The 12,438-nt window shown below is 40.1% G+C and overlaps 1 protein-coding gene across 3 annotated transcripts in view; it reads right to left on the minus strand.

The window, feature by feature from the left end:
* The window catches only part of LOC139468101 (polycystin-1-like), a 98,433-nt gene that overhangs the window by 77,641 nt on the left and 8,354 nt on the right, over positions 1-12,438 (minus strand). The window contains exon 1 of one of the 3 annotated variants that reach the window (XM_071249833.1): positions 11,329-11,534. The exons of 1 other annotated variant lie outside the window; for it this stretch is intronic. The gene's annotated coding sequence lies outside the window, so the exon portion shown is untranslated. Of the gene's footprint in view, positions 1-251; positions 363-11,328; positions 11,535-12,438 lie in introns of those variants that run through there. One more of the 3 variants, XM_071249832.1, reaches the window with a different exon arrangement.

A 12,438-nucleotide genomic window follows, 5' to 3' on the forward strand; every position in this document is an offset into this window, starting at 1 on the left:
CATAAGCTATACATTAATTATTCAATGGTGTATAATAAAGACGATGATCGGATGGCAAACTGGTAAATATTATAGCATTATAGGTCAGTAGTGCCGTGCTGGCTTGACCACTGTGTTAACTGACCAGCTCAACATGAAAGTCCTCTCATGCTCCTACCTGACAGGTGTCGCCCGTAATCTACCTGAGCTAAACCGATTAAGAGATAAAGAAAACACTAACTGCTTGTAAATAAGACAATCAAGATACTTACATAAATACCATTATGACCCATACTGATTGTTTAGACGGGAGCATTTCCATAAACCTGCCCGAATAGTTTGACAGATTTCCAATCACTTTACCTGACATACTTGTTCGATGCCAAGCTATTCACCCACGTGACAAGCCGCCATTGTTGGCCGTGTCGTTCAATGAAAACAACCTTGCCCTTTTCGTTGCCTAGTTACCGATGACGCTAGAGTCTCAAGTCAATAAAGGCTTTCTGCATGCACTGAACAGACACGGTGCATATTAATGCGAAGTATAGAGTGGACTTTTATCCGTAACCAGTTGATCAGCACAGTCAATAGTGAAATCCATTTCAATTGATATATTGTATCTAGTTCATATTGTCAGATGGCATGTAGGTTAAGCCACCTCATGACGCTTGGGTGGCGATTGCATTGTGACAAGTTGGGGCGTGACATGTTCTTGGACATACATGGAAGGGAATTGTGTATTGTGTCTGCTTGGAATAAACAGGTGTACTTTCTGACGCATCATTAAACCATTCATTAGTCATGATCCATGAAACTAAACTTAGACGTGTCTTAGAATATACTATTTATAGAACATATAATCTGAGTGAGTGAGTGAGCGAACAAACAATAGGCGCTGTCACAGATAATCACGGATTCTAACCAAGTTTTATCATCTTTGACATAGAATACATGAACTGATTGTATGACTTCCTCCCGTCAGCATGGAAGGAATACACACAGAATACAGAAATGATTGAATACGGTGATATCCTAATTACATTATATTAAACATTCACCAGCAATTTCCTTTAATAATAAACTGTTAGCTTTGGTATCCCCAAGCACAATATTCAGCATACTCATGTGGGCAGTTGTGAAAATCACAAACCCAAATCCGGTGATTGTTAATATCACAAATCCTATTGACACTCTGTTTTCATTTCCAGAATCCTCTTAAATAATTAGTGCCCTGATAAATCTTTTGAAAAATACCCTGACCCCAGAATAAACATATATTTTGCTTATGAAGCCACCATAGTGACTGAAATGCCTGCGGTATAATTATCGAAAAGCTGAACCATTGCGATATTCCTGCAGGATTCTTCACGCCGGTCAGACCACATATTCAAATGCGTCATATGTAAATATGAAAAAACGACTCTGTCCTGTGGTGTCCCTTTATTCAGAAGAACTATTTTAGTGTAAATATGTTTTAGCTTCCGATGTACATTCTATCAGCTCAGTTGTTATATATCATTTCTCTTATCACGTTTTGTCGGAATAATAGCTCCTATATCTAATGTTATATTGGGACCTGTAATAAGCGACGTGAAATAGTATTTCTTGAAACTTGTATATACTATTAGTCAAGTTATAAGCAAAGGAGACCTACTTTTTCCAAATGCCAGTTAGCTAATCAGACACTTGGGTTGTGAGTCTGCATGTACACAAATGGATTACTATTGATCTACACCCCTTCGTGAAAATTTAACATTAAAATCAACCAGTGTGACATAAATGTATAGACCTCTGTGCATGACGCTTTGCTACGAAGGTTATCATGACATAACTTAGAATTTCCGTCCTTTCTCAGATAAGCCATCAGTTTTGTGTGTGAAATTCCTGAATATACAATTTTAATTTAAATAGTGTATTTGGGGTTTGCGACAATGAGCTACGGTTTCCTCTTGGTGCACTTTCAACATTAATTCGGCTGGCAGTGTTTGCGTCTCGCAAGGGAATCACTGCAATTCTGACACTCGTTTCATAAAATCAGTATGACACCCTATGTGTCGCTCTGTTTAAGTGGTCAATAACGTTCGCCAAATAGCGTTATTGTAAACCTCGTTACCTAGAAACGTGGCATTTATATGACAATCAAAACAAACTGACATTCGTTTTACTCTATGTGCGCGTGGGATCCAGCGTTAAAGCGAGGCTATGTAGGCTCGGGTGAACTGCATTCGTCACCCCTCGCCCCTTTCCGTAACCAGCTCTTCGGCTTGCCCCGGAATAACACGCGTTGTTCACGAATGGGGTGAATTGGTAATTGTACAGAATTTGAATCTGGTTGTTGAAAGAATACCTACTTATTCGTCAGCTGTGTCCCTCAAATAATCTGACAATTACTGCCTTAATTCCGAAGAGACGTTGTCTTTGTTTCACACAATTGCATATTGATTTCCCCGAATATTCACTCGGGGGAAGATCATTTTGGTCTTTTGATTGTGCATTGAACAGCATGTCCAACACCTGATAATAATACATTAGCATGTATACATCTCGTATTTGAAACAATGTTATATAACTGAAGTACAAAGTTCTCTGTAAACATCACGTACATTATATTCTGTACTATATATTATAGTACATTATATTAGCCTCAGGCGCCTCGATTCGCTGCGCAGAGTTGATTCCCTTGGGCACGCCAGAAACCTATGATTGTGGGTTCGAATCCCGGTTCGCTCCGATTATGTTTCTAGGTTTGTCAGCACCATAACTGTGGGTTTCACCGAAGTTGTGAACGTATGAGACCTGCATCACTTCGGGCGTTCCTCCCACATGAAGCTGACACGCCGCGATATAACTTGAATACTGTTAAAAGCAGCGTTAAACCCAACTCACTCACTATATGTTGGCACATAATGATCACTTTTATGTCTGTTCACCGAATAACTGTATCTATCTATCGCAGTATCCGATCCTATTATCACCCAGCTTGATATTATTATACTGATTATACTGAAAATTATGATGGTTCGTAAACATCTATGCCATTTTGACCGAAAAACAATATATATTGTTTTTTTTATAAAACTGCCAGACGTATTTAGATACAGATTTTTTATCGCTTCGTATTGATATTGAAAAATGGCATCAAACCGGAAACCTGACCCTGAATTATTCAGTGATCACGTCTTCATTCTTTATGATATATTTCTCAGAATGGTGATGTAAAACAGTTATCAAGATGTTGTTGTTTGTTTGTTGTTTAAGGCCGCACTCAGCAATATTTCAGCTACATGAATACGACAGCGGTCTGTAAATAATCGAGTCTTGACCAGACAGTCCAGTGATTGACACCATGAGCATCGACGACATACATCAACCAAGTCAGCAAGCCTGACCACCCGATCCCGTTAGGCGCCTCTTACGGCAAGCATGGGTTGCTGAAGAACTATTCTCTACCCGGATCCTCACGGGTCGCAATCGAGGATGAGGAAAACCTGGTCGCGACGTGTTCTAAGAGTGATTGAGTATAGTTTTACGTCGATTTTAGCAACAAGATCATGTCATATCACGGCGGGTGAAATACGAAAACAATGTTTCGATGTATGGTCACGGTGAACTATCGATCGAGACTGAGATTCCGAACGAATGCCTTACACGATATATTTGAGTAGATTGTCGTGAAGATGCACATAGCAAGTTACAAATGACGCTTACGAGGAAACATGATTATGGTCAGTGGTCCGGTAGAGAGTGGAAACTCCTTGGTAAGGACAATTATTATACTGTAAAACCATGCTTCAACATGAATAAACCTACTCGGTTACACGCTATATGAGGCTAGTTGTCCGGTGAACCGTTAGTCAAGGTATATTTAAGTGAGGCAAATTGAACGACACCGGGATAAGGATACCTTGCTAACAGCATCGTGATAACAGTATCTTGATAATAGCACCGGGATAATGGCACCATGATACCGACACCGGGATAACGGTACCTTGATAACGGCACCGGGATAAAGGTACTATGATAACGACACCGGGATAACGGTACCATGATAATGACACCAGGATAAAGTCACCTTGATAACGGTGCCATGATAACAGCACCGGGATAACCGCACCGGGATAACGTCACCTTGATAACGGTGCCATGATAACCGCACCGGGATAACGTCACATTGATAACGGTGCCATGATAAGTGCAACGGGATAACGGTACCATGATAACGGCACCAGGATGACGGCACCGGGATAACGGTACCTTGATAACAGTACCATGATAACTGCACCGGGATAACGGTACCTTGATAACAGTACCATGATAACTGCACCGGGATAACGGCACCTTGATGACGGTACCATGATAGCGACACTGTGATAGGGACACCTTGACATGGCACCGGAATAGATACCGGGACCTGGATAACCACGCCGGGATAACGGTATCTGTATAGCCTTCCCTTCACAATGGCCCCGAGATAACGAGAAAGAGAAATAGTTTATTTATGTGTCACGTTACATAAGCTGTGAAGATACAAAAAAGAATGGACATATGATTTAAAAGTAACGTGCAGCCATAAGGTCTATGTGTCACAATAAGATAATAAATGCATGTATACATAAAACATAAGAGGGATACTGTTCGTATCCTGTACAAAACACTATTATACTTGGTAATGTACATATTGCGTTTATAAACTGTTCCTAATTAAATAGTTGTTTTCGCTTACACATTTTATAAAATGTGCTTCTATAGAGAATTGCGCCTTTGTTTATATCAGGCAGATTTGTAAAGGTACGAGTAGGATTTAATAACAAACAATATTTTAAAAGTGCGTGTCTTAAATCTTCATAAACAGGACATGATATTAAAAATGTAGTTTATCTTCATTAATTCTGTTACTAAACTGTTTAAAACAACGCGGACAAATTCTTAGAAGATGGGTTGGTGGTTTAAAACGTCCAGATTCTATGACAAAGGACAAAGATATTTAAACAAAGCTCAACTTCAACGGTGGTCCCTATATTTTACATTTAAAACATTACGATTCAACAATAGTTTGCGTCTTAAATTGCACGTAAGTTCCAAGCTTATTGCCTTAGTGAGAATATCTCTGACATTTTCAGAAACACCTTCTTTTTTAATTTGGGGCGAGGTTAAAATATTATTACAATTTTATTTTTCCACGAAATTATATATTTTGGGGACAAATTAAATATTTTCCGTAACGGGTGTCAGTATCACGATTAAGCTACACATATTGTCTAAAACGTGTATATGTTGTTTAACAACTGGTGAAAAAAACCCGATCTCCGTTCGAAGCTACAGTATAGAAGCTTCGTGATGCCAAGGGAAGTTTTGCGAGCTTTTTATTGTAAAAGATGTCTTTCTTAATATATTAAACCCAAATCGGGGTCCATACAATGTACCTGGTTCGACAAGGTTTTCATATAGTTTCTTAAAAACAAGATATAACATGCCCCCAGCTACATTAAATTCTGTGATTTTAGATGATATGGCGCGACTCGCAGATTTATACCAACAGAGACCATATGTCGATATGGTCCGTATATGGTCTCTGATACAATTCTCTAACAGTCTTCTTCATGTGTAGATTCTCATTTAACATGGATAACAAATGTATCGTGATAATGGCAAAATGACAACAGTATAGCGGATGACCATATTATTACGTATGGCTGCCGAAATGGTGACATTTAAAATGTCGTTGGCATGGTCCCGTAGATTCCCAATGTAATCCGAAGGGATATTTTCCCAGATGTCTCGAATCTCTAATTGCAGTCAAACTTCATTTATAGATGTCTTTGAAGCTTGTATTTCAATAGGAAACCGACACTTCCCAATAACATTGGTAGCTGGTGATTGATACAGGTATATGTTGTCCTGTGGTTTGTAATCTTGAACTACATGGGCTCTACGTGATGACCGGGCGTATTATCATCCTGGAACATGTTATTGTCTGCAGGGAAGTCCCCTCGCTGTTACAGGCCACAAGTGAGAATCATTTATGTCCTTATATTTACGAGCATTTCTGTTTCCACCATAGATTTACTGGACTACGCAGGACTGTTCATCTGTTGACAGAGTGTTGTGGTCTCTCTTCGTGTGATGTTTCTATTTTCAGTGCTGGTTCAATATCGGTCACTCAATAAACACGTCACAGTATCAGTATCATGTTCTAAACAAAGTAATAGTTGTTTACCAAACAGTGGGTTCACGTCGAAACAATGTCGCCAATATTTTAAGCTTAGCTTTTGTGTACAACATTTACTTCTCTTTTGAATCTTTACAAAGAGAGAGTCCATTCCTTCAACAAAAAACATGATATTCATCTTTTAAAGACCAATCATCGCAAACCGGCCACATCCTCTCCTGTAATATCTGCCGGCCTTGACCCTAAAATGAAATTGTGGCATGTCGACATAGAACTTCAAAACTGTTATTGTTTTAAGATAAAAGTCTCTTCCAAAAATCAACGTCATAGTACACTGAGGGAACGTCATAGTACAACAAGGGAACGTCATAGTACAACAAGGGAAGGTCATAGGACATCGAGGACGTCATAGTACAACAAGGGGACATCATAGTACAACAAGGGAACGTCATAGTACAACAAGGGAACGTGATAGTACAACAAGGGAAGGTCATAGGACATCGAGGACGTCATAGTACAACAAGGGAAGGTCATAGGACACCGAGGGAACGTCATAGTACAACAAGGGAACGTCATAGTACAACAAGGGAAGGTCATAGGACATCGAGGACGTCATAGTACAACAAGGGAAGGTCATAGGACACCGAGGGAACGTCATAGTACAACAAGGGAAGGTCATAGGACACCGAGGGAACGTCATAGTACAACAAGGGAAGATCAAAGGACACCGAGGGAACGTCATAGTACAACAAGGGAAGGTCATAGGACACCGATGGAACGTCATAGTACAACAAGGGAAGGTCAAAGGACACCGAGGGGACGTCAGAGTACAACAAGGGAAGGTCATAGGACACCGAGGGGACGTCATAGTACAACAAGGGAAGGTCAAAGGACACCGAGGGGACGTCAGAGTACAACAAGGGGAGGTCTTAGGACATCGAGGGAACATAATAGTACAACAAGGTAACGTTACAGTACATCGAGGGAACGTTACAGTACAACGTGGGAACGTCATAGTACACCGAGGGAACGTCATAGTACAACCAGGGAACATAATAGTACAACAAGGGAACGTCATCGTACAACAAGGGAACGTCATAGTACAACAAGGGAACGTCATAGTACAACAAGGGAACGTTATAGTACAACGAGGGAACGTTACAGTACATCGAGGGAACATCATAGTACAACAAGGGAACATCATAGTACAACAAGGGAACGTTTATAGTACAACGAGGGAACGTTACAGTACATCGAGGGAACATCATAGTACAACAAGGGAACATCATAGTACAACAAGGGAACGTCATAGTACAACAAGGGAACGTTATAGTAAAACGAGGGAACGTTACAGTACATCGGGGGAACGTCATAGTACAACAAGGGAACATCATAGTACAACAAGGGAACGTCATAGTACAACAAGGGAACGTCAGAGTACAGTCGGGGAAGTAAAAGTACAATGAAGGAACGTTATAGTACAATGAGGGAACGGTATAGTACAATGAGGGAACGATATAGTTCGACGAAGGAACGTTATAGTACAATGAAGGAACGTTATAGTACAATGAGGGAACGATATAGTTCGACGAGGGAACGTTATAGTACAATGAAGGAACGTTACAGTACAATGAGGGAACGGTATAGTACAATGAGGGAACGATATAGTTCGACGAGGGAACGTTAAAGTACAATGAAGGAACGTTATAGTACAATGAGGGAACGGTATAGTACAATGAGGGAACGATATAGTTCGACGAGGGAACGTTACAGTACAATGAGGGAACGGTATAGTACAATGAGGGAACGATATAGTTCGACGAGGGAACGTTATAGTACAATTAAGGAACGTTATTATAATGAGGGAACGTTATAGTACAATGAAGGAACGTTATAGTACAATGAGGGAACGATATAGTTCGACGACGGAACGTTATATCACAATAAGGGATCGTTATATGAAAAGAAAGAACCTAAGGGGTGGTGTTTAACTTTTTTCCAGGTGTATAGTTTAGTAGTAGTGTATGAAAAGGAACATGTCAAGAAATTCAATGTCATAATAACAATTGTCCTCTCGACAGTAAGAACGCCCCTCCATTATGATGTTGCAACGATCATCAAGAGACTACACAAACAAAATGACGCATCCGATTAGATATCGCCCACAGAGGAACACCCGCAACTACAGGCAATAGATCAGTACATTCAGGCAATGAATGTCATCTTGAACCAGTGCCTCAAAAAGATATCCTATAGATCTGCATGTCAACGTGGTCGGTGCTCAGTATTCATCCTCATTGTGTTGTAGACATGTTTGCCTAGCGGGCAACAATGCAGTAAGCGGAATAAAGAACATCGCTGTTGAGAGTGTCAGGGTAGCTTGTATCGTTATGTACACTGGCTGGTGTATGTGTGCCAAACTCACAAACCATACTTCATTATTGAAATATTCGGCATGGATATAGGTGAAATCATGTTCAGTAATATATAGATTGCAAGTGATTCCGTAGCATTTGATTGGCTAATTTTTTTAGACCACACCCACTAGCGGACTACTGTAACTGTTTCCGGATTGGCTGATAATAGAATGGGAGGGTATTGTGCTGTTGCATCACTGCTTGATCATGTCACTGATTTCGGATTGCAGTTTTTGTGTTAATGATTAACAAATGTTCAACTGTTTTTATTGTTTGCGAAGCGGCGCATAGTAATGTCACGTTAAATGAACGTAAAGAATAGAATAACACGTCATCCATTGCCCATGACGTCACACATGACTTCAACACTAGACTGTGTGAACTGATGTCTCCACTTGAGAACAAGACAACTTCCTTTTTCTAAATGTTCTCATTAAAATTACCATGGGTACGACTGCAGGTCTCAAAGTTCTAAGCCAGCTTTCAACTATGGGCCAAAACAAAGTGAACTAGTCAATGTAGTACATTGTTTGAGTAGTTTGTATACTAGTGAAAACCAGTTGAACATGATAAAGGTCCCAATGGACACAAAAATGGCAAAGAACGAGTACCGAGCAGTCATCAAATTTTTGACTTGAGAGAAAAGTATGGGGAAAAGTGCCCCAGCTATTCCACTGTTAAACGTTGGGCAGCTATGTTTAAGGATGGAGAACAAGCCTTGACGATGACCCCAGATTTGGACGTCCCTCAACTTCTATCAATGAGGATTCAATCAAGGAGATAGAAATAAATATACTGTCAGATAGATACCATTGCTGAACTTGAGGAAGACACAGGAAGCACTGGATCCATTGAAAGTATTATTCATGAACATTTACAGATTAATAAGATATCTGCTCGTTGGGTGTCATAGTTTCGAAAATCTGCCAGAGACACTGCCAGAGAAACTTTAGAGCTGATTGAGGAGGTTTTCGTCAAAAAAGACGAAACGTGGGCCTAAAGTTAAAACGAATTAAAACGTCAAACCATGTCAAGGCACCATTCCTCTTCTCCGGGACCACTGGCCACTGTATTCTGGGATGCTTGTGATCCTAGAAAGTCAAAAGACGATTACCACTGACTACTATGCTGATTTGCTTCATCGCCTGAGAGATTCTATGAAAGAAAAGCGGCGAGGAATGCTGACTGCTGGACAATGACAATGCCTCTTCTCACACCTCTCGACTTGCAAAGGCTGCTGTGCGACAATGTGAGTTTGAAGAGCTTCCTTACCCTCCATAATCGCCAGAAAGTTGTCTCTTGTATCATTTGTTTGTGAATATATTTTTAAAAGTCTAAAAAAACAGGAGCTGAAGGCGATTTAATGTTTAAAACACAAATTCCTAATAAGATATATAATTCAAAAGTAATTACTTCACCCGGATAGAATGCATTACTTGAAATGACTGAAATAAACAATGCATTTCCCCAAACATATGCAATCAGAGTTGATTCATCCTCCCGAGGAAAGAGTGTCATCTGGCCTATATCAAAGCCTAGGTGAAAACTTTACAGTGAAATAGGCTAGAGGACACTCTTTCCCAGGGAAGATTGCTATCTTGCTTGATTAGGACCATGACATAGGTTTTTTTCCACTGAAGAGAACACTCTGTAGCGTCATCAAAATATCCTGCCTAAATTGTTACATTGAAAAACGTTCGTGGCAATCCAGAAGAACACATACGTTTTGGTCTTAAAGATTTTGTGTCTATGTCAGAGAGAAATATATTCAAGAGTTTGTGTTGAGCGGTCCGGTATAGTAAGACACATGTGTATCTTGTAGAAGTGTGTGAGAATGGTTTTACGTCAAGGTGGGGACACCAAAAATGGGCTTCATACATTGTGCACATGTGGGGAATCGAACCCGTGTCTTCGGCGTGAACGTTTTAACCACTAGGCTAATCCATTGCCCCGTACGCATATGGGGAATAGAATCAGGACCCTCGGCGTAACGAGGAAACGCTTTAACCACTGGACAATATTGCTGCCCTCTCTTGTGGACAATAGAAACAGAGGGACAAGAATCGCATAGGGTTAACGAATATGACCCAGAAGAGGGTGAGAGCTAAAAATGGGGAGGTTTAGTGTTAATCCCAGTTGCCTATACCAAGGGACGTTCAATATAAACGATCTTAGTGCCCTGTCATAAGCCTGAAGGTGGACTTCAGACAGTTACACCGTTAAGCTTGTTTGGTGAAAGTTATCAAAGTTTTTTTCTGAATGGTGAGTAAGGTCACAAACCGCTTTTAGAAATAGCCCAGCCAGTCCAGCGGGGACACCTAGAAACGGACTACTGCACCTCGTGATATCATTATTTTGCATGAATATATAGCACGTGAGTGTGGTTTAACGTGACATTGAACAGTATTTCAGTTATATAACAGCGTTCACCTATATCACGACACAGGTATGTTGCTAACGCGTTTAGAAACATAATGAGGATAAACAAGGATTCGAACCTACCATCACTGATTTGGGGCACGCTGAAGGGACGCAACTCAGCACAGCGAATTGCAGTGCCTTAGAAGACTGGGACACCCATGCCCCGAGTTCAAATAAACAATAAACAATGTCATTTTGAACTTTTATTATGTTAGCATTGTCAAAATTCAAATCGTTCCCTTCCGACTTTAGCCAATGAGAGTTAAAGTTAAAATATTATCAAATAATTATTTTCATTCATTCATATACAAATACTGTTTAGTGTGAACGTTATCAACTTACCAAGTCCCGAGTATTTGATTCCAAATTCCTGTCCAAACCAAACCCTGTGGTATTGTATCGCGCAAGTACCTGTAAATGATCGTTGTTCGTGTCAACCGTTAACACACCATATCCTAAAGAAACCAGATACTTGATATCACAATCAATCTGCACCACAACGCCATATTGGATCACATACTCCTTCCAGAATCAGATACCAATCTACGTATATTTTCCACAGTTAGGATGTGAACTGAGACATCGATTTCTTCTGGGATCTAACAGTACAAAATGACAGCTCCGTTTGTCACGTGCGCCCGCACCCAGTTTAAGCTCTAATAAATTCTATATTCATGCTGACAACGAACGCTACGTCGTTCTCCTTGCTGGTTGTGCCGTAAGCTACACAAAACCTTTCAGCGGTAATCTTAACTCGGTAGTAGTCAGAACATACCTCTGGGACCCGACTCTTTCACTATCAGTCAGGTCATACGTTCACTTATACAATAGCATATATCAATGTTTGGAAGGCTGACAGAAATCTTATCTATAGTAACTCAGTACTGGGTAGGGTTGGTATTGCCTACGGTGGGTGCAATATCATTTAGCCTTGGTATGGTATGGTTCCGCGTCGGTATTGTTAACGTGTATGACATTCAGGAAATATTCAGTGCCTATCAGACGAAGCGACAGTCACACTGTGATTTATATGTTTAATATCATCTGGAGGCTGTTATCTTCTTGGCGACATGGTTCTTTTGATGGTATATAGTAAAACTGTATTCCAAACACTACTTCAATATTCGCTCTGTGAAGCTAATGTGGTTTAATGCTAGAGGTGAACCAAGATATGTCATAAAAAGAGACTAAATCTTGATGAAGAAATATTACTCTACAACATAAGTGTAGAGTAATATTTGCATGTCTTTTTTCGTGTATGTTTTGAGAAATGTCTAAAGTAACGAAACAAACGTATAGAGGTGTTTGAACTGAACGGAGCATTCCATATCTTAATGAAAGGTGTTCCAGGACAGATCTTAATTAAATGTGTTCTTGAACAGGTTCTAATGAAAGGTGTTCCAGCACATATCTTAATGGAAGGTGTTCCAGATCAGATCTTAATGAAAGGTG

This window comes from Haliotis cracherodii, unplaced genomic scaffold (genome assembly GCF_022045235.1).
Source record: "Haliotis cracherodii isolate W230 unplaced genomic scaffold, xgHalCrac1.p SCAF_2, whole genome shotgun sequence".
Taxonomy (NCBI): Eukaryota; Metazoa; Mollusca; class Gastropoda; order Lepetellida; family Haliotidae; genus Haliotis; species Haliotis cracherodii.